Below are 19262 nucleotides of genomic sequence, written 5' to 3' on the forward strand. Positions count from 1 at the left end.
CACACCGTGAAGTAAATAGTCATTTGATACCAATTTCACATACAAAGCAAAGGAAGCACATGCACAGATGAAGTGACAAGGTAAGAGTCACACTGTGAGTTGGTGAGAGCCCTGAATGGCTTTAGGAGTCTCTCAATTCTTCTCCAGACAGTGAACTCCTCTCTTGAGAGGATTCTTGACATCATGAATCTTTCATTGTGCAAACCCCTTTCAGATGGCTTTTAGGTGGGAGCAGTGAAACTGAGAAAATATCAGAAAAGTTGTTCTGCAGGAAGGAGGCAAGCCATTTTCAGTCTTCTGACAACTTTCCATTCCTCCTTTATAGAGGTTTAAACAAAAAATTTTAAATGCTTATTTATTTTTGAGGCGGGGGTTGTGCAGAGAGAGAGAGAGAGAGAGAGAGAGAATCCTAAGCAGTCTCCATGCTGTCAGTGCAGAGCCTGGTGGGGGCTCAAACTCACAAACCTGAGCTGAAACCAAGAGTCAGATGCTTAACTGACTGAGCCACCCAGGTGCCCCAAAGTTTAAACAAATTTTTTTTTTTAATTTTTTTTTTCCAACGTTTATTTATTTTTGGGACAGAGAGAGACAGAGCATGAACAGGGGAGGGGCAGAGAGAGAGGGAGACACAGAATCGGAAACAGGCTCCAGGCTCTGAGCCATCAGCCCAGAGCCCGACGCGGGGCTCGAACTCACGGACCGCGAGATCGTGACCTGGCTGAAGTCGGACGCTTAACCGACTGCGCCACCCAGGCTCCCCTAAACAAATTTTAATCACAGATCCTCTGGGCAGACTGGTTTTCCATCCCATCTGCTATGACATGAAATAGAGAACTTTCGTTGTTGTGTGTCTGTTTGTGTGATTACTTATGTAGCCTGTAGACCTCAGAGAAATGTAACATTGATTTACTTCAGATAGTAAGACTTTATTTTATATTTATTTCTAAAAATGTAAAGTTGAGCATCTTAGCTTAGAATCATTTTTTTAAACTTTTTTTTAAATGTTTATTTATTTTTGAAAGAGAGAGGGTGGGGGGCAGACAGGGAGACACAGAATCCGAGGCAGGCTTCAGGCTCTGAGCTGTCAGCACAGAGCCCGATGTGGGACTCGAACTCATGAGCTGTGAGACCATGACTTGAGCCAAAGTCAGACCCTTAATCGACTGAGCCACCCGGGCTTCCTTAGCTTGGAATCATTAAGTGCCAAGAAATTAGTCTAGTAAAGCGGCTTATAGAACTTGAAACAATTAAAATTTCTTACAAAGCTGAAAAACACACACACATACAACTTTTTAGTTAAGGTCATTCAGCCAAGCTCATGTTAAATGAAAATTCCATTAAATTTTCTAAAACCTTTTTGCTGGGCAAGAGGTAAAAATAAATTTAGAAACCCATGAAGAAACTTAAAAGTCACTTAGACAGGCTTCCCTGGGAAAGGCCTTCAGCAGGTCTGTTTCTGTTACTGGAAGTCGAAACATCTAATGTCCATTTACTCTTGAATTCTCTTTATTTCCCACCCAGAGCTCACAGTCTGCCTGTTTCTAATTCCTCTGTGCCAGCATATCTGTTAATGTCCCAAGTGGCTTCCTTTACAGCCGCGTGATCATCTGTGTATTATTAACTAACCGCAAATTAAAGTCATTACTTGGTGCTTAATTTTATGTAACATTTCTTTGTAATGTGTACAAAAGAAATTTGTTTTTACAGGAGTTTGGTAAATAGCATGTGCCATGATTAATTAGAGAATATAACGGGTCTGTTGGTCTGAAATTAAATTCAGTGTGACAATTTTCTTTGAAAATAATTTTTTAAATGACATTTCCAGGTATGTGAGCTTTTAAGAAAAAAAGGAAACATCCTGCATCGATGGGGCTTATGCCCAAACACAGCTCTATCTGTTGGACTTTCCCTGCTAAAGGACTCATTTTTATATTTCTCAAATCTAGAGGCGCTCTAAGGAAGAACAACATTCAAATAGCTATTCTAAATCCTTTCCAGACCAAGATGGAGTATAAATGCACAAACTAATAAATAAGCAAATTCTTTTTTTTTTTTTTTTTTTTTTTTTTTTTAATTTTTTTTTTTTTTTCAACGTTTATTTATTTTCGGGACAGAGAGAGACAGAGCATGAACGGGGGAGGGTCAGAGAGAGAGGGAAGCACAGAATCGGAAACAGGCTCCAGGCTCTGAGCCATCAGCCCAGAGCCTGACGCGGGGCTCGAACTCACGGACCGCGAGATCGTGACCTGGCTGAAGTCGGACGCTTAACCGACTGCGCCACCCAGGCGCCCCTAAATAAGCAAATTCTTAAATACTCAGAGGTCAGTCATCATTCAGTGCAGTTCACTCCCCTCCAGCTCTGTGTTCTTCCTTGTCCAGTTCACTCCAGCTCTGGTGTTTCTTTCTTCTTCAGACACACCAAGTATATTCCTGCCTCAGGGCCTTTGCACTTGTTTCTTCTGCCTGACATCTCTCTGCCTGGGTCTTCATGTGGCTCAAACCTTAGGGACTTCTCCAACCATCCAAGCTGAGGACATGCCCCAGTCGCTATCACATCACTGTGTTTAACGTTTTCTTCACAGAAAAAGTCACTCTCTGACATTATCTGACTTTTATTTGTTCATTGTCTTTCCTCTGTCTCCTCCTATAGAAGGTAAGATCCTTGAGAGTGGAAACTTGTCTACGTTATCCTCCCTGTATCTTCAACACCTAGAACAATGCCTGGCACATTAGGTCAATGCTTAATACATCTTTGTGAAATGAATGGAAGAATTTCGTTGCTCTCGCAAACCCCTACAAACAGCCAGGCTCCTGATGGAGAAAAAGCATAATTGGCTTTAAAAGTTTTCTTGAAGAGGGGCACCTGGGTGGCTCAGTCAGTTAAGTGTCCAATTCTTGACCTCGGCTCAGGTCATGATCTCACTCTTTGTGAGATGAGCCCCATGTCAGGCTCTGTGCTGACAGTGGTTTGGGATTCTCTCCCTCCCTCTTTCGCTGCCCCTCCCCCACTCATGCACACACACACACACACACACACACACACACTCTCTCTCTCTCTCTCTCTCTCTCTCTCTCTCAAAATAAATAAACTTAAAAAAATAAAAAGATAAAAGTTTTCTTTTAAGAAACAGAAATTCAGTATTTGTTGACTAGTCATGAGCACAATGGAAAGAAATGAATAATTAAAATGTGAACAAATTAAAAGCTGGAAAGGACAGGAATAATGGTTTGCAACTAATTGCTTAGCTTGCACAAATACCAAATACCAACCAAGAAGTGAAACTTCTCATCAGTTGACACCTTCTATCTTTATAAACCCAACAAACAGTTTGAACTGCTCCCATTAAAAGAATTGGCCAAGCCACTGTCTTTGCTGATAATAAACTAAAAGATCTGAAGATCTTTCAGTTTTCTTATATTTAAAGCAGAATTCTGAAGGTTGAGATGATGTTTCATGGTACAAAGATATGACGAAGAATATGCCGCCATAATGTAACAGAGTCCTGACCAAGAATAAAAACTAAAAGATGTAAATTTCCATGTTCAGTGTCATACTATATTTATGTGTTATACTTAAAATGCCCTGAGGTCTCTTTCCCAAGAATCATGTGTCTTTTTTAAATGTTTATTTGTTATTTTGAGAGAGAGAGAGAGAGAGAGAGAGAGCTGGGGAGGGACAGATAGAGAGGGAGAGAGAGAATCCCAAGCAGGCTGTGCACTGTCATCCCAGAGCCTGCTGTGGGCTTGATCCCACAAACTGTGAGATCATGACCTGAGCCAAAATCAAAAGTCAGATGCTTAACCAGCGGAGCCTCAGGTGCTCCCCCAAGACTCTTGTGCCTTTTAAAGCTCTTCTGCAACTCAACATTGAAGTTTTTATCAAACTAATAATAATAATAATAATAGCCTAGCAGTATTAATAAGATTTTATTTCCCATTTCCCAGTTATGAGTAGGGTTTGGGAAGTGTTTATTTCTGGATTTTCTGAATGTGTTTACAGTGAACAGAACTAGGTGGCTCAGAGTGCAATGAGTTAGAATCTCTTTACGTTCTAATCCCATCTCTGCCATTTGATAACTGTAAACTTTGGTAAGATATTTAATTTCTCTGAGTTTCAGTTTTCTCATCTGCAAAATGGGCCTGATATAACTCATGTGGATTAAATGTAAAGCACTTGTTTCCATATAATCAAATGTGTCAATCATTTTACTTCATTACTTTTAAGTTGTAATTTACAGTTATCTCCATGCTAGGTTGTAGAGTAATTCACCCAGATTCACTGTTGATTCAGTAATCGTATTGTGGTCGTATCGTTATTGGTGTTCTGAAACTATTATGTTTGCAGTGTGAGATAAAGCAAAAATGTATATATATATATGGGTGTCATTGGGAACCAGGACTTCCAGTTTGGGTGAGAACAGACACAAATGTAAGATCAGTGAGATTAAGTAAAAATCCTGCAAATAAATCTGAGGTAGCAATTTGGATTCATTCTGTGTTTTGTATTTAAAAAATACTCATTTTCTAGTTCTGTCCACTGGAAACATCTGTAAACAATGGCCAACCCAGTAGAATGAGCACCCCTGGAACCTTAATTGTGTCTCTAAATACTATTCCCCACCAAAAGGAACCAAGCCACTTGGAAAGATGGCTGATTCCAGGCCTGAGGCAGGAAGCTCGTGAAAAGAGTCTGGAATATCTTGTCATATCAGATAAGTAGAAAGCTATGAAAAGCTACTGGGGTTCTATCCAGAGGGTTTGGGAATCAGCTTAAAGAGGACCCAACTGGCCAAAGATTTGAGCATCAGTATGCTGATAAATGCAATGGATTAAAACATATCAAGTATATTCAAATTTGTAAGTTTAGTGTGATACAAAAAAAAGTTAGATTCACCTTTAGAGGATACTAGGGAACCAATTCATTGTGCTAAAAAACAAAACAAAACAAAACAAAACCAAAAAACACCTAGTCTCATAGTAACCAGAGAGTCAAGGAGAATTTTCTCTTCATAGAATGTTTTCAGCCAATAAATGAATAAGGACCAATAGAATCAGGATATCACCATTTTGTGACCTCCTAATGAATTAGTGGATCTGAGCAATGACCACCAATGGCTGCTCAGATCACCAAAAAGAGACAATCAGATATGTACCTCCTAATTGAAGTACAAAACACTGCATATGAAATATTCTTGACAAAATAATTGAATCTGAATTTTATCAAGCCTCTAGATCTAACTGCCAATTTAGAGCTTACAATGACAGAATAACACAATAAATAGGGACACAGTCAACAAAATCCAAACTGTTGGAAACTCCAAGACAAACAGCCAATTTCTTCAACAACAACAAAAACTGCAAGGGAAAAAAAAGAGAAGAGATGATAGGGAAATATATAAATTTTTGACATACAAATGTATTTATTTGATCATATGTTAAAGGGCAGGAAAGAATCACATCCAGTTTTTAAAATAGTATCCCTGTAAACAGACTGAAATTCAGAGCTACTAGTTTTCTTTAGAAACTTCTAAAGATCGAACATAAGCAGCCTAGAAGCCTTTTCCTTCCCCTCCAGGCTCTTCCACACTTGGGATGAGGGGAAAGAGTTTGGTGACAGTTGATGCTAAATAAATAGCGTATGGTGGAGCTTTCCAAACGCTTTCTGTCCCCTCTCATAGGCAACAGGGTGACTTGGCTTATTCTTTAACTAAAGTCATCAAGTAAGCAAGAAAATAGAGAGCAGTTTCCATTCAGATAATTTCCAGAAGTAGGAATGGATAAACTCAGAGCTTAATTGTTCAGTCCTTTCTTTTGCCACCCAGAGTGAGGAGCTCAGATACTTGGTCCATTGAGACATCAATCTAATGCTCTCAGTTCCTTTGATTACAGTGTGTTGGAAAAGCCATCTCTGGAGAGGGAAGAAAAGTTAGTTTATTACAATTATGGTGCTATACAAGGAAAATCAAAGCAGCAAACAGCAGGCAGTGTCCCTTGCCTCTTGAACTCCAATAATCAGCTTCAGACTCAACAGGGAGAGCAGATGGTGAGGTCAGAAAAATGAGGAAAACTTTATACAGATCTGTGGACCACTCCAGATCTTCTTGGATTCCCAACACCCTTAACTTTGTAATCTATCTTGATTACTTGAGGGATTGAAGCTTTCAGACTCCATTTTTTGACCAGTGCAGTAAAATGGCATAAATAGATGATCCTTTTGAGGTATACTGTGTTCTTTTCTGATTGCGCCCTCCAGGGTTTAGTTGCATAAATAGCCTCCCCTTTGATGGCTGATAAGTGAATATTGCAGCAAGAAGCCTTTCTTGGAAGATTGGAACGATCAGTCCACCTTTAGTTGGTTCATCATTGAGAAGATAGTTGCTTCCCAAACCTACTGTCTAAACCAGTGCTGAAATGGTTTCCAATTCACTTGTAATATAAAGACATAGCCCCGTCACGATGATAATTCCAGGATGCCTTGTGGATGGTGGTGCACATCTCCCATTTGTGATCTAGTAACCTTCCTGGCTTGAATTTGTCCTGACAGTTGTAGTAACATCCATGGTAACTGGAGCATTTCCAACCGCATGGATCATTTACCTTCATCCTTGACAGGGCTATCATCGAAGAGCCAAGAAAGAAAATTTGTAGAGTTGCAATAAGTATTAGGGTATTCTCATTCTCCATCAGACCAACAGGTTAAAAATAAGGTCAAATAGCTCTGGCATCTTTTTCACACTGACAAAATGCTGTGTTCTGAAGCCATTTTTCTTACAAAATAGATAGAAGGGATGGAACCATTCTGAGAGTGAGTGAAAGACTCCACGGTTCCTCTTCTGGACATCTGTTCCCAATTCATCAACTCAGCAGAATACGATGGGGATGGGGTTCCAGATCCCGGGAGCTCCAGCTGCAAGACACAGGACTTGGCCAGTTTGTGAAACCTTTGTGATGCTGCATGGTCAGGACTTCCTACTGGCCACATGGCTTGGAGAAGTCAGCCCACTCATCAGGGTGGAAGAGGTGTGCGGGGAATGGAAGTCCACGTGGCTACAGCTGGGCTGGTAGTTGTCTGTCCTGAGGCGCTGGTACTGGGGCTACTGCTCCCCCATCTGGTGCCACCAGGACCACTTGTTGCTCCAGGCCAGCTTCGAGAACACACCCCCAGGGTACTAACTCCCTGAACTTTGCTTCGCAGAACAAATCTAGAGTCAAGATTCAGCCAGTTCAGGGCACAGCAGCGCGGCTGCACTGAGCTCCCAGTCAGTGCCCACCTGGCCCATGACCTCCTCCCCGGAGCCCTGATACCTGTCAAAAAACTCAGAGAGACTTTTTTAAATTTTCTTTTCTTTTTTCTTTCTTTTTCAATTTAAATTTTAGTTAACATACAGTGCAACATTGGTTTCAGAAGTAGAATTCAGTGATTTGTCACTTACATGCAACACCCAGTGCTCATCATTAACAAGTGTCCCCCTTAATGCCCTTCAACTATCTAGCCCATCCCCCCACTTGCCTCCCCTCCAGAAACCTTCACTTTGTTTTCTATCATTAAGAGTCTCTTGTGGTTTGTTCCCTCTCATCTCTCCCCATTTTCCTATATGTTCATCTGTTTTGTTTCTTAAATTCCACATAAGAGTGAAGTTATAGGGTACTTGTCTTTCTGTGACCAACTTATTTCGCTTAGCATAATACACTCTAGCACCATCCACGTCATTGTAAATGGCAAGATTTTGTTCTTTTTGATGGCTGAGTAATATTCCACTGTGTGTGTGTGTGTGTGTGTGTGTGTGTGTGTGTGTGTGTCTGTGTGTGTGTGTGTGTCTCGCAATTTGTTTATCTCTTAATTAGTCATTGGACATTTGGGTTCTCTCCATAGTTGGGCTATTATTGACAATGTTGCTATAAACATTGGGGTGCCTGTACCCCTATGAATCTCTACTTTTGCATCCTTTGGGTAAATAGTAACAGTGCAATTACTGGATTTCAGGCTGTTCTATTTTTAGTTTTTTGAGGAACCTTCATACTGTTCTCCAGAGTGGGTACACCAGTTTGCATTCCCACCAGCAGCACAAGAGGGTAAAATAAAAAAATTTTGTAAGAGCGAGACAGAGAGTGCACACGAGTTGGGGAGGGAGGGGGAGAATTTTAAGCAGGTTGCACATGCAGCACAAAACCTTACACAGGGCTCAATCTTCTGACCAAAGTCAAGAGTCAGATGCTTAAGCAACTGAGCCACCCAGGCAGCCCTCAATTAGGAGATACTTAATTCAACAATCCTAATGAATGGACCCTGTGTGGAACCTGACCCAAGCAAAACAAATGCTTTGTTATGTTGTTTTGTTTGAAGGAAAACAGGACCAGTATAGTGTTCATAGAAGGAAATCCAGAAGAACCGGGAGCCTTGAGGAAGAGAGGTTGGGAGTGAAGGCCAAGGAGGCGACCATGGGACCTCCTCTCTGCCATACCCACCTCAACCTCATTTAGATCTTGTCTCCAATTAGCCCCTCAATGAAATGCTTTGGTTTAAGTAGAATCTTAGAATAGGGATCCAGAAAAAGATCAGCTCTGTTAAACCATGCCCTCCAACTCAACTAGAGATAAAACAAGAGAGAAAGGAGACATATCTCCAAATTCAATTCGATCTTCAGTTATGCTTTATAGAGAACTTATGTCATTCACAAAAGAGATGTAGCTTCCCCAGGGGAGACAGCAGGTGCACGTTTTCTCTCAAGGTTATTTAATTGCTGTCAGGAAGACATATGATTAACAAAACCAAATGCTGGAAATATGAAGTAGAGACAATTTTAAAGTTGTTTATATAGTTGATTACAGTATATCATACAATGTGTTTATATGCCATAAACCTGCCTATCACAAACTGTTTCCACACCTGTGCATCTGCACTCAACAGCCTACTGCTTCACTGTGCATAAATTCCCAGCTGAGAGAATGGCCAGCACCCAGGAGAACACAGTTTTCCTTCATGGCCTCTCAGGCACCTTCTGCACACCAGCTTCACACCGGGGAAGCTGAGGCCTGAGGCCTGGTGATCACCAGCGTCCTCGACTGTGGTGAGAGGCCTCTGACCTCCACAAAATGACAGGCCTTTGGGGTTCCTCACTGTCCTTTAAGGTATTGCTGTTCAAAACGAGGCCAGCTATTGTAATCTTGGTTACTGTTCAGAGATGAGACAAACACAGCATCGAGAGGAAGCATTTCAAATGTGGAGAGACATTTGGCAGGAGGAGGTTACGTCTGTTGAATCTAATAAAAAATGGGACTTGAATTTTGTGTGTATTGGTTTTATATTCCATTTTAACTTATTTTTATTGCACCTTAAAAAATATCAGGCTGTGGCAGATTGGAAATTTAAAAACAACAACAACAACAACACTTACCTTTCACCATACATAATTTGAGAAGCACTGCCTTAAAGTGATGGCCCCCATGCACGCTACATCCCAAAGCTTCCCTGTGACCCTCTGACAGTTCCCAAGAGGCAGCCAATGGCAAAAATGTGGACCTAGAAAGATGGTCTTCTGAAGGGCCAAAGGGCCACTCATAGATGAGAAGCAAAAGTCAAATCTGGACATGGGTTAGGTCCACACCAGGGGTTGGTAGATCTCATGAAACCAGTCCAACTGACCCCTGGTCGCAGGATAACACTTAGCCTTTCCAAGAGTAAGAGTGTAGTAATGGTAGCAATAGAAGCAGCAGTGGCCAAGACTTATATAGGACTTAACCATGATGCTGCTACCGTCCTAAATACCTTACATATACCAAATGACGAGTGGTGCCTCTCTTTGGAGTGACGTATATGCATGTCGACACGCATACACTGGGAAGCGTAGCGTCGCGTCTGTTTACAGTGATTCCTTACACAGCCCTGAAAATTTGCTAATGACTGACCCCTTATTTCAATATGTTAAGACATCATGACAAATATGCTAGAGACACTAATCAAAGAATAGAACAATAATATCCAGTAATAACTCCAATAAATAGGAAGTTTGTGTTCAGATACTCATCATAGAGCTCAGCTGGAAAAAAATGTTAATGCAGAAATAGCAACCAATCTTGGAAAGCAGGGGGATAGTTTGAGCTATGTTTTCACTTTTTTGTTGTTGCACTTGGAAATTCTCAGGCAGGAAACAGAGATTCAAAAAATACACGTAAGAGGCAAAGACAACAACACAGCAAAACTTGCTTCCCAGCACAGAGACATTATCTAGTACCCAGTCTTTCATTTACTAGTTCTCCCCACCCACCCAGAAAGGTTATGAGACTGAGGCACAGTTCAGATATTTCCGTACTCTTTGCCCCAATGTTGAGGTTTAATAAATGTTCACATTTTATGAAGCCCATATTTCACAAGCAGAATCTATCTGCCCTTTGAGAATGAGCCTTCTTTGCCTCTTACATCTGCCCTCTCCTGGAATCTCTGCTACATCCAGGGTTACCCCACTGCTATGGGCAGCGAGATTCCCTGCTTGGGTTTGGAGTGGTCAGAATATGTTCATCACACACAGGTTTTCAGTCCATCTTTGTAGGGAGGGATCAAGGAGTTCACCCTGGTGAAACATAAGTAGAGGAAAAATTAGCTCCTCCCTCATGTTTCCATGGCCCTTATCCCTCCTTGGGTTCTGGGCATGAGCTGAGGCTTGACTTTGTGGGGTTAATGGATGTTCCCAAACCAACATGAACATACATGGAGATGTTTTCTCCCAACTGACTAAAATCTCTCCTTCTTCCCACCAATTTAAAACCTAGTGGGAAAATGGTAATGCTAAAGCCCAATCAATTAATATTCATTGGAATCCCATAACATTCCAAAGCCATGATTCCTGCCCCTAATGAACCATGAATCTCAAGAGATTCTTCTCCACATTAACTCTCTGTGCCCTTCAAGATGAGGTCATGGGTGTAGGCGTCCTCCTGAAGATAGAGAAGAGAAAGAGAGAGCCTCCCAGGCAACTAGGTGAAAGACACAAGGTGAATTAGTGAAAAGACAAGAAGAGAAGGATATCTGTTACTTAGTGGGGATGTTTCCAGGACAAAAAGTCCCAATGTATTTTTTTGTGTTATTTCTTATGTCTCTGTAGTAATAAGAAGTAGGATGATTCCATATAAAGTGCCTTCAAAAACTTGTTGGGGTGTCTGGCTGCGTCAGTCACTGGAATGTGCAACTCTTAATCTTGGGTCATGAGTTCAAGCCCCACACTGAGTGTAAAGATTACTTAAGATTACTTGTCATTTTTACCTTCCCAACAAGAGATGACAAGGATATTAATATCTCCATTTTATTTATTTATTTATTTTTAATTTTTTTTTCAACGTTTATTTATTTTTGGAACAGAGAGAGACAGAGCATGAACGGGGGAGGGGCAGAGAGAGAGGGAGACACAGAATCGGAAACAGGCTCCAGGCTCTGAGCCATCAGCCCAGAGCCCGACGCGGGGCTCGAACTCACGGACGGCGAGATCGTGACCTGGCTGAAGTCGGACGCTTAACCGACTGCGCCACCCAGGCGCCCCAATATCTCCATTTTAAAGATAAGGACACCAAAACTCAGGAAGAATAAGTCTTTGTTCCCACAGTCATACATATTGGAGCAGAGCCAGCACCTTAATCGAAGTTCTGCTCAGTATTCTTTTGGGTGCCTGGTTGGCTCAATCTGTAGAACATGTGACTTTTGATCTTGGGGTCGTGTGTTCAAGCCCCATGTTGGGTGTGGAGCCTACTTTAAAAAAATAAAATGAAATAATAAATAAACTCTTAAGCTCAGTGCTCTTTCACCATCATAGCTGCGCTTATGATCTTTCCCTGGATTTAATATATCCAAAACTGAATTCTTTATTATTCCTATAAATGTTTCTTCTCTCAACTTCTGTATAAGTCTGGGAGTTATCTTTGATACTTCATTCTCTCTCACTTTCCCAAACCCAACCCATCACCAACTTTTGGCAATTTTACCTCCAAACCCCCCTCTTGCTACTTCTAGCTACACTGCATGGGTCAAGCACTCTGGTCACTTATTTGTTAAATGCATGTCAAAGTGGAATGAGTCCAATTAAGAATGTCACCAGGAAGACAAAGTAGTTGGGAGATGAGCTGGAATCCATTTATTTATTTATTTATTTATTTATTTATTTATTTATTTAGAAGACACAAGTGAGGGAGGGGCAGAGAGAGAGGAGAGAGAGAGAATCCCACAAGGAGCAGAGAAAGAGAGGGAGAGAGAGAGAAGCAGGGTTCCACCTCACCCAAAGTGGGGCTCCACCTCAACCGACACGGGGCTCGAACTCATGAACTGTTAGATCATGACCTGTGCCAAAGTCAGATGCTTAACTGACTGAGCCACCCAGGTGTCCCTGGATTTCCTTTTAAAAATAAGATTTTTTAGAAGTTTCTTCAAAAGAAAATAAGGAAAAATTAAGCTTGACGGTCACCATATTTCACTTGGTTATATTGGGAAGGATAAGTTGTAGCCATGGTAGTCTGAAATTTGCGGTTTAACTTCTCTGAGTGCAACTGAGATCTTTTCTGGAACAGGACAGTTTCAACCAAATGCATTGTGGTTTAATAACAAAAACAAGTAATGCTTTAGATGATCTACTTAATCACACTCAAAGCTGGGAAAAAAATATTCCTACAATTTTATGGATTGATGTGTATTTATTTTTGAGAGAGAGAGAGAGACAGACAGATTGCAAGCCGGGGAGGGGCAGAGAGAGAGGGAGACAGAATCCGAAGCAGGCTCCAGGCTCTGAGCTGTCAGCACAGAGCCCGATGCGGGGCTTGAACTCAGGAACTGTGAGACCATGACCTGAGCTGAAGTTGGATGCTTAACTGTCTGAGCCACCCAGGTGCTCCTATAATTTTATGGATTGAAAACTGAGGTACAGAGAGGCAAAGTGACTTGCCCAGGGTTACACACCAACTAAGACTAGAATCCAGAATACCCACACCTACATAGGTGTTTTTCCCGTCGGCTCTGTTAACCTCTTGGATGCATTCTGTTCTCATATTTTAATGCTACGTCAACTCAAACAATAAAAGGACAGTAAAAGGAATGTGAAGGGCATTCACAGGTTTAAGCTGAAGTCTGTGGCACAAACAACATGGCCCAGAGACCGAAGTTCTTCTATTGTTGTTCTAGAGACAGTGTGTGTGCTCCAGAAAATCAAAAGCAAAGACCTTAGTAAGAAATTGTCTTAAAGGACAAGAGTGTTAAAAATAACTATAGCTACAATAATTTGGCAATGAATACACAATATTAAAAGAGGTAAGTTGTGATATCAGAAACATAAAAGGGAGGAGTAAAAGGGTAGTTTTTGTATGTAACCCAAATTTGGTTGTTAATATAAAATAGACCGTTACATCTATAAGATGTTTTATGTAAGCCTCAAGATAACCAGAAAGCAAAAACCTCGTACATTCACAAAAGATAAAGAGAAGGGAATCAAAGCAGTCTGCTGTGGAAAGCCATCAGTTCACAAGGAAAGGCAGCAAGAGGGGTAGAAAGGAATAGTGGGACTACAAAGCAGCCAGAAAACAATAAGATAGCAATAGTAAGTCCTTACCTATCAGTAAGTACTCTAACATAAATGGATTAAATTTTCCAATCAAAAGGCATAGAGTTTCTAGGTGGATTAAAAAAAAAAAAAAACAAAACACCAAACTATATGCTGCCTGTAAGAGACAAAGTTCATACTACCCAGAGCCATCTATAAATCCAATGCAAACCCATCAAAATTCTATTGGCATTTTTCAAGAAATAAAAAAAAAATCCTAAAGTTCATGTGGAACCATAAAAGATCCTGAATAGCCAAAGTAATGTTGAGAATGAAGAACAAAGCTGAAGGCATCACCCTTCCTGATTTCAAACAAGATTACAAAACTATAGGAATCAAAACAGTATGGTGCTTGCATGAAAACAGACACATAGACCAATGGAATAGAATAGAGAGTCAGAAATAACCCCTTGCATATAGAGTTGACTAATATTTGACAAGGGAGCCAACAATACTCAATACAGAAAGATAGTCTCTTTAATAAGTGGTGCTGGGAAAACTAAGATAATCGCATGCAACAGAATGAAATTGGGCCCCTATCTTATACCATACACAAAGATTAACTCACAATGAGTTAAGGACTTAAACAGAAGAATGGAAACCATAAAATTCCTAGAGGAAAGCATGGGGGAAATCTCCTTGACACTGGTCGTGGCAATAATTTTTTGGATATGACACCAAAAGTATAAGCAACAAATGCAAAAATTAATAGTGGGACTCATTAAACTAAAATGTTTCTGCACAGAAAGAGAAACAACCAACAAAATAAGAAGGCAACTTATGAAATGGGAGAAAATATTTGCAAATCATATATCTGGTAAGTGATTAAAATCCAAAATACATAAAGAACTCATGCAATTCAATAGCAAAACAAAACAAAACAAAACAAAAATCCAATTTCAAATGGGCAAAGTAACTGAATAGATATTTTCCAAAGAGGATATACAAATAGCCAACAGGTACAGGAAAAGACGCTCAATAGCACTAATCATCAGGAAAATACAAATCAAAACTACAAGGAGATATCACCTCTCACCTTTAGGTGGCAATCATCAAAAAGACAAGAAATAACAAGTGTTGGTGAGAATGTGGAAAAAAGGGAACCTCTGTGCACTGTTGGTGGGAATGTAAATGAATACAGCCACTATGGAAAACAATATAGAGGTTTCTTAAAAAATTAAAAATAGAACTGCATATGATCAGCAATCCCCCTTCAGGGTATATATTCAAAGGAAATGAAAATAGGGTCTCAAAGAGATACCTGCACTCCCATGTTCACTGCAGCGTTATTTACTATAGCCAACTCATGGAAACACTCCAAGTGTCCATCAAAGGATGAATGGATAAAGATGCGGTATATGTATATACTGTACACAATGGAATACCATTCAGCTAAGAGAAAGAAGGAAATCCTGCCTTTGCAAAAAACATGGATGCACCTTGAAGGCATTATGCTCAGTGAGATACATCAAACAGAGAAAGACAAATCCTGCATGGTACCCCTCAAATGCAGAATCTTAAAAAAAAAAAAAAAAAAGTCAAACTTACAGACACAGGGAGTAGAATGGTAGTTACCAGGGGCTGGTGCATGGGGAATGGAAAGATGTTGGTCAAAGGGTACAAACTTGCAGTTATAAGATGACTAAGCTTGGACGGATCTAATGTTCAGCCTGGTGATTATAGTTAACCACACCGTATTATATACCTGAAAGCTAGAGAGTAGACCTTACAGGCTGTTGCCACAAAAAAAGAAATGGCAATCGCGTGAAGTGATAGAGGCGTTCACTGATGCCACGATGGTAGTGATTTCCCAGTATAAATATCTCAAACAGATATGTCATATGCCCTTAAACCTATACAATGTTATATATCAATTATATCTCAATAAATCTGGGGAAAAAGATCTTTCCTTTATTGGTAAAATGACAATTGTACAGGGAAAAACTCACAATGACATATTTCCATAACACTCTCTTACACACTGGTTCTTTTTGCACCGGATGTAAATGCTTCTTCAACTGACTGTTAATGTTACCGATCTCCTCTCTTCAAAATCTTTTCAAAATATGGTCCTTCTTGGAATCAGAAGCCATATATTCTAAAGAAACTCAAGAAGGAATCTAAAGGAATTTTTCCAATTTACTGTTCTATATAGGTTGAGTTGGGTCACTACAAAAGAAAATCTTTTTTGGTCAGCTCTGGGTAACCTAGGCAAAGTATTTTCTCCCCACGTGTATGTTGTTGAAAAATCTGCCATAAGCTTCCCCAAAGCTGGGTCTTAATGCTAAAGTACACTTGTAGAACTGCAAAGATAATAAGAAAAAAAAAATCTGTCAGTGATGTAGACGAAAATGAATGTTAGAGCCATTCCCATGCAGCAGAGAAGGACTCCAATGTTTACATAATCCCAGCGTGCATGTGTGGCTTCTTCTACATTTCCCTGCTAAAACTCATCTGGCTTTGCTCAAGATCTCAAATGCAGTGAATGTGAGGCAGCACCTAATATTTATTCATGCCATTGTCAAGAGCATCTTTGCAGTTCTTGCCAAGGTCTGCCGTTGAATATGTTTATCCAGCTGCGTGGCAAAAGCATAATACACAGTCATCATTTTACTCAGTCACCTACTCAATAGTTTCTTCTATGATTAAATTAACTCATAAATATTACACTTTTAATGCCAGAAAGCCATGGTTCATCCGGCCGGTTGAATACTTGTTTGTCCATTTTCTAATATTGCTGGGCACCCATTTATTTCATTATGGAGTCTGAAACAGTGAATATCATTGCAATTACTTAATATGCACAATAAACAGAGCAGGATGCTTCCATGCGCTCCTTTGCTAGGTAGTGCAAGGCCACTGGAAGAAATTTTGTAAAAAGCACCAAGGACCTGTGGGAGCTGTGTTGGAAATGGTTTGGGTGTGTATGAGCAAATGTGCTCTGACTGCTTAACACAAAGGACAGAAATGTTGGTTCTGTTTGCAACTGGCACCATCTCTTGCTCGACCAAGGAGGGTCTCAAATAAACACACACACCTGGCCTTGCCCACGCTCGATTCATTACCGGACTGTGCTCATGAGCCCTGCCGGCACTTGCCACGTACTGTGACATTTTGAGACTTCTTTCTCTAACATCCACACGCGGCCTGGCTGTTTAAAGCAGCCTACAGAAGGTCTCACACACTCATCTTCATATTAGTCAAGGGATTACAGCTTAAGGGCAAAAGTCTGCCTTTGCCCTCCAATGCCAGCCCTGGTGTCAGCAACACAATATGCATCTGCAAAGATACGTGGCCCTGGAGGCAAGAGCCACATGCTGCAGGACCCTTCTCAAATCACCTCCTGAATGAAATATTTATAGCTGGCACTGCAGGGCAGTTAGCTTTTCCAGAATTATATCCAAATTTGCACTATCATTCTGGGAATAGCCTTGGTTAGCAATTGCTCATAATGTCAACGCTTTTGGAAACTTTTTACAGTCATTTTATTGTTTTTATTTCAAAAATAAAACTTAAAAGAGCTTGAAAAGTAGGTTTTTAGATGATCACGCAATGGCCTGATTTCAGGGGTTTCAGTTCTGTGCATTTTACTTTATGTGCACCTACTGAAATTAACCAAAATTAATCCATATTTGAACAAAGACTGTGGATACAAATGAGCCCTAACTTCCGAGACTACTCGGTGCAGAGCACTAGCTGAAGCGTTTGGAATGCATTGGCCCTGGGAGGCGAAGTTATAGCAAACAACATATGGGCTTTAAAACTGGAACTATCCAAGACAGAACAAGAAAGCTATTTTCACTTTCTTGTTCCTTTTTTTTCCCCCCTCCAGAAGATGAATGATTTCTAATCACATTTTATTTTCATCTTTAGAGCTGGATCCCAGAAGAGCCAGGTCGGTTTGAAACTGCTGGTGAGTGTGCAGCCCAGTCCAATGATTACCTAATGCGTTTGTGTCATCTGCTTTTCCTTGTTGTGTGAAAACACACTAAGGAAATGTGTAAGTCCACTGAATTGTTCCCAACTCTTTTATTCACCTTGCAGCATGCTAGTTCCTTCCCTTGGCACTGATATCATTATGCATTTGTCAAAGATAGACTGTCATTTTAGGGCCTCTATTATGTGCAAGAATTGGCAGCAAATTTTGCCACTGGGACTTGCTTATATCCTCTGTATGTTATTGTACTTCTTTGGCATTCAGTAAATTCCGTACACCCACTTCTTTGATGTTCATTCCAGCCCCTAAATGTGGAAACAATGACTCAAATTTTGGATCAAAGCATCCGTTGATGGCAGGCACACAGCTCTCTGCTCGTTCCCTAAAACATAGAGTACCCCCAACCCCCATACACGATCTAGACCGATGGTCCTCCAAGAACAGCTCTGGCTGCTGCAGTGCAAAGGCAGAAGAGGAAGTTAGAGACAACTCCAAGGTTTTAAGAAAAAGAAAAAGATGAAACAAGATGGCAAAATTGAAGTTCATGATCATTTCTAACCAGAGAGAAAGCTAAGGACTGTTCCAATTGGTTCATCTGTCGCCCCCACCCCCCTCAGCCCTGCCCCCATCGGTCTAGCCTAGTCTAGCACTTCTCCTGAGCCAGGCTTTTTTTCAGGTTTGGAAAAGTCTCTAGATCTAATTTCTGTATAACGTCAGCTACACTAGATGGCTCAGATTTTTTAAAACAACTTTTTAAAAGAAGAATTAAAGGGCCCATGAATTAAGGAATTATAAAAGTAATTGACAAAAAAAAAACAAAAAAAAAAACCCAGAACACCAAAATTTTAGTGAGTTACTTTTGCAAACTAGAATTCGCTGTCTGGAACACATTTCCAATGTTTGCTTTTGCTTTACTCCTGGGATGCCAGTGTAAATAATTACTTCATTCAATTTATTTCACAGGTCAACTTTGACTCATAAAAGCATTAAAGCAGGTAACCCCCTAGGGATGTTGGGAAGACAGATGAGCAAATAGATATGAAACTGTTATAAGCTCTTTGAGGGGGGGAAAAAAAAGACACTTTATAAATCCAGGGTATTTTATGGTTATGTTTTCACTTCACTCCATTTGGTATCCAGAATGTGTTAGTTATAATTAATATACAATGTTGGGAACTATTATAAAAGTACCATATTCCTTTTAAGTATAGTGAAGAAGATAATTGTGTTTGGGGAATTTCATCCTGTGTAAATTAGAAGAATTCCCAGGAGAGTGCCATAATTGAGAATTGGGCTGACTGCACTGAATGGAGAAGAGAGTTGTCTTAGCATGGTAGCATGTGCTCAATCAAACTGTAGAGTGCCAAGGAGGTAACATAACAGCCCTTAAAATATCCGTTTCAGATTGCCTAAGTGGAAAGTTTTTACAGCCAAACGTATGCAACAGTGACATCCAGCGGTTGTAGAGATAATTACAAGTGTGTCTCATTTTAGAATATAAAATGTTTCATATTATAATCAAATGTTTTGTATTGTCAAATGTTGTTACAGTCTTTTTCTGGTCACGGTGTAAGTCCATAATGCAGGCTAGATTTCCAGTGAAGCTAAATTTACTGTTTATTTACTAAGTAGTTTCCCAAGTCGGTTGTTTCATTATTATTTTGCTGCCTTTTTAATTTTACTAAAATTATAGCAGGTCTACTCTCCAAGCCTCTCTCTGACCCTCCTAAACACACTTAAATATTTTTTCAAGG

General features: G+C 40.3%; 1 pseudogene; it reads right to left on the reverse strand.

Annotated features, from left to right (window-relative positions):
• Positions 1–5873: 5873 nt before the first annotated feature.
• LOC123596913 lies at positions 5874–7280 on the reverse strand (annotated as a pseudogene).
• Positions 7281–19262: the final 11982 nt, after the last annotated feature.

This window comes from Leopardus geoffroyi, chromosome C1, assembly GCF_018350155.1.
Source record: "Leopardus geoffroyi isolate Oge1 chromosome C1, O.geoffroyi_Oge1_pat1.0, whole genome shotgun sequence".
Taxonomy (NCBI): domain Eukaryota; kingdom Metazoa; phylum Chordata; class Mammalia; order Carnivora; family Felidae; genus Leopardus; species Leopardus geoffroyi.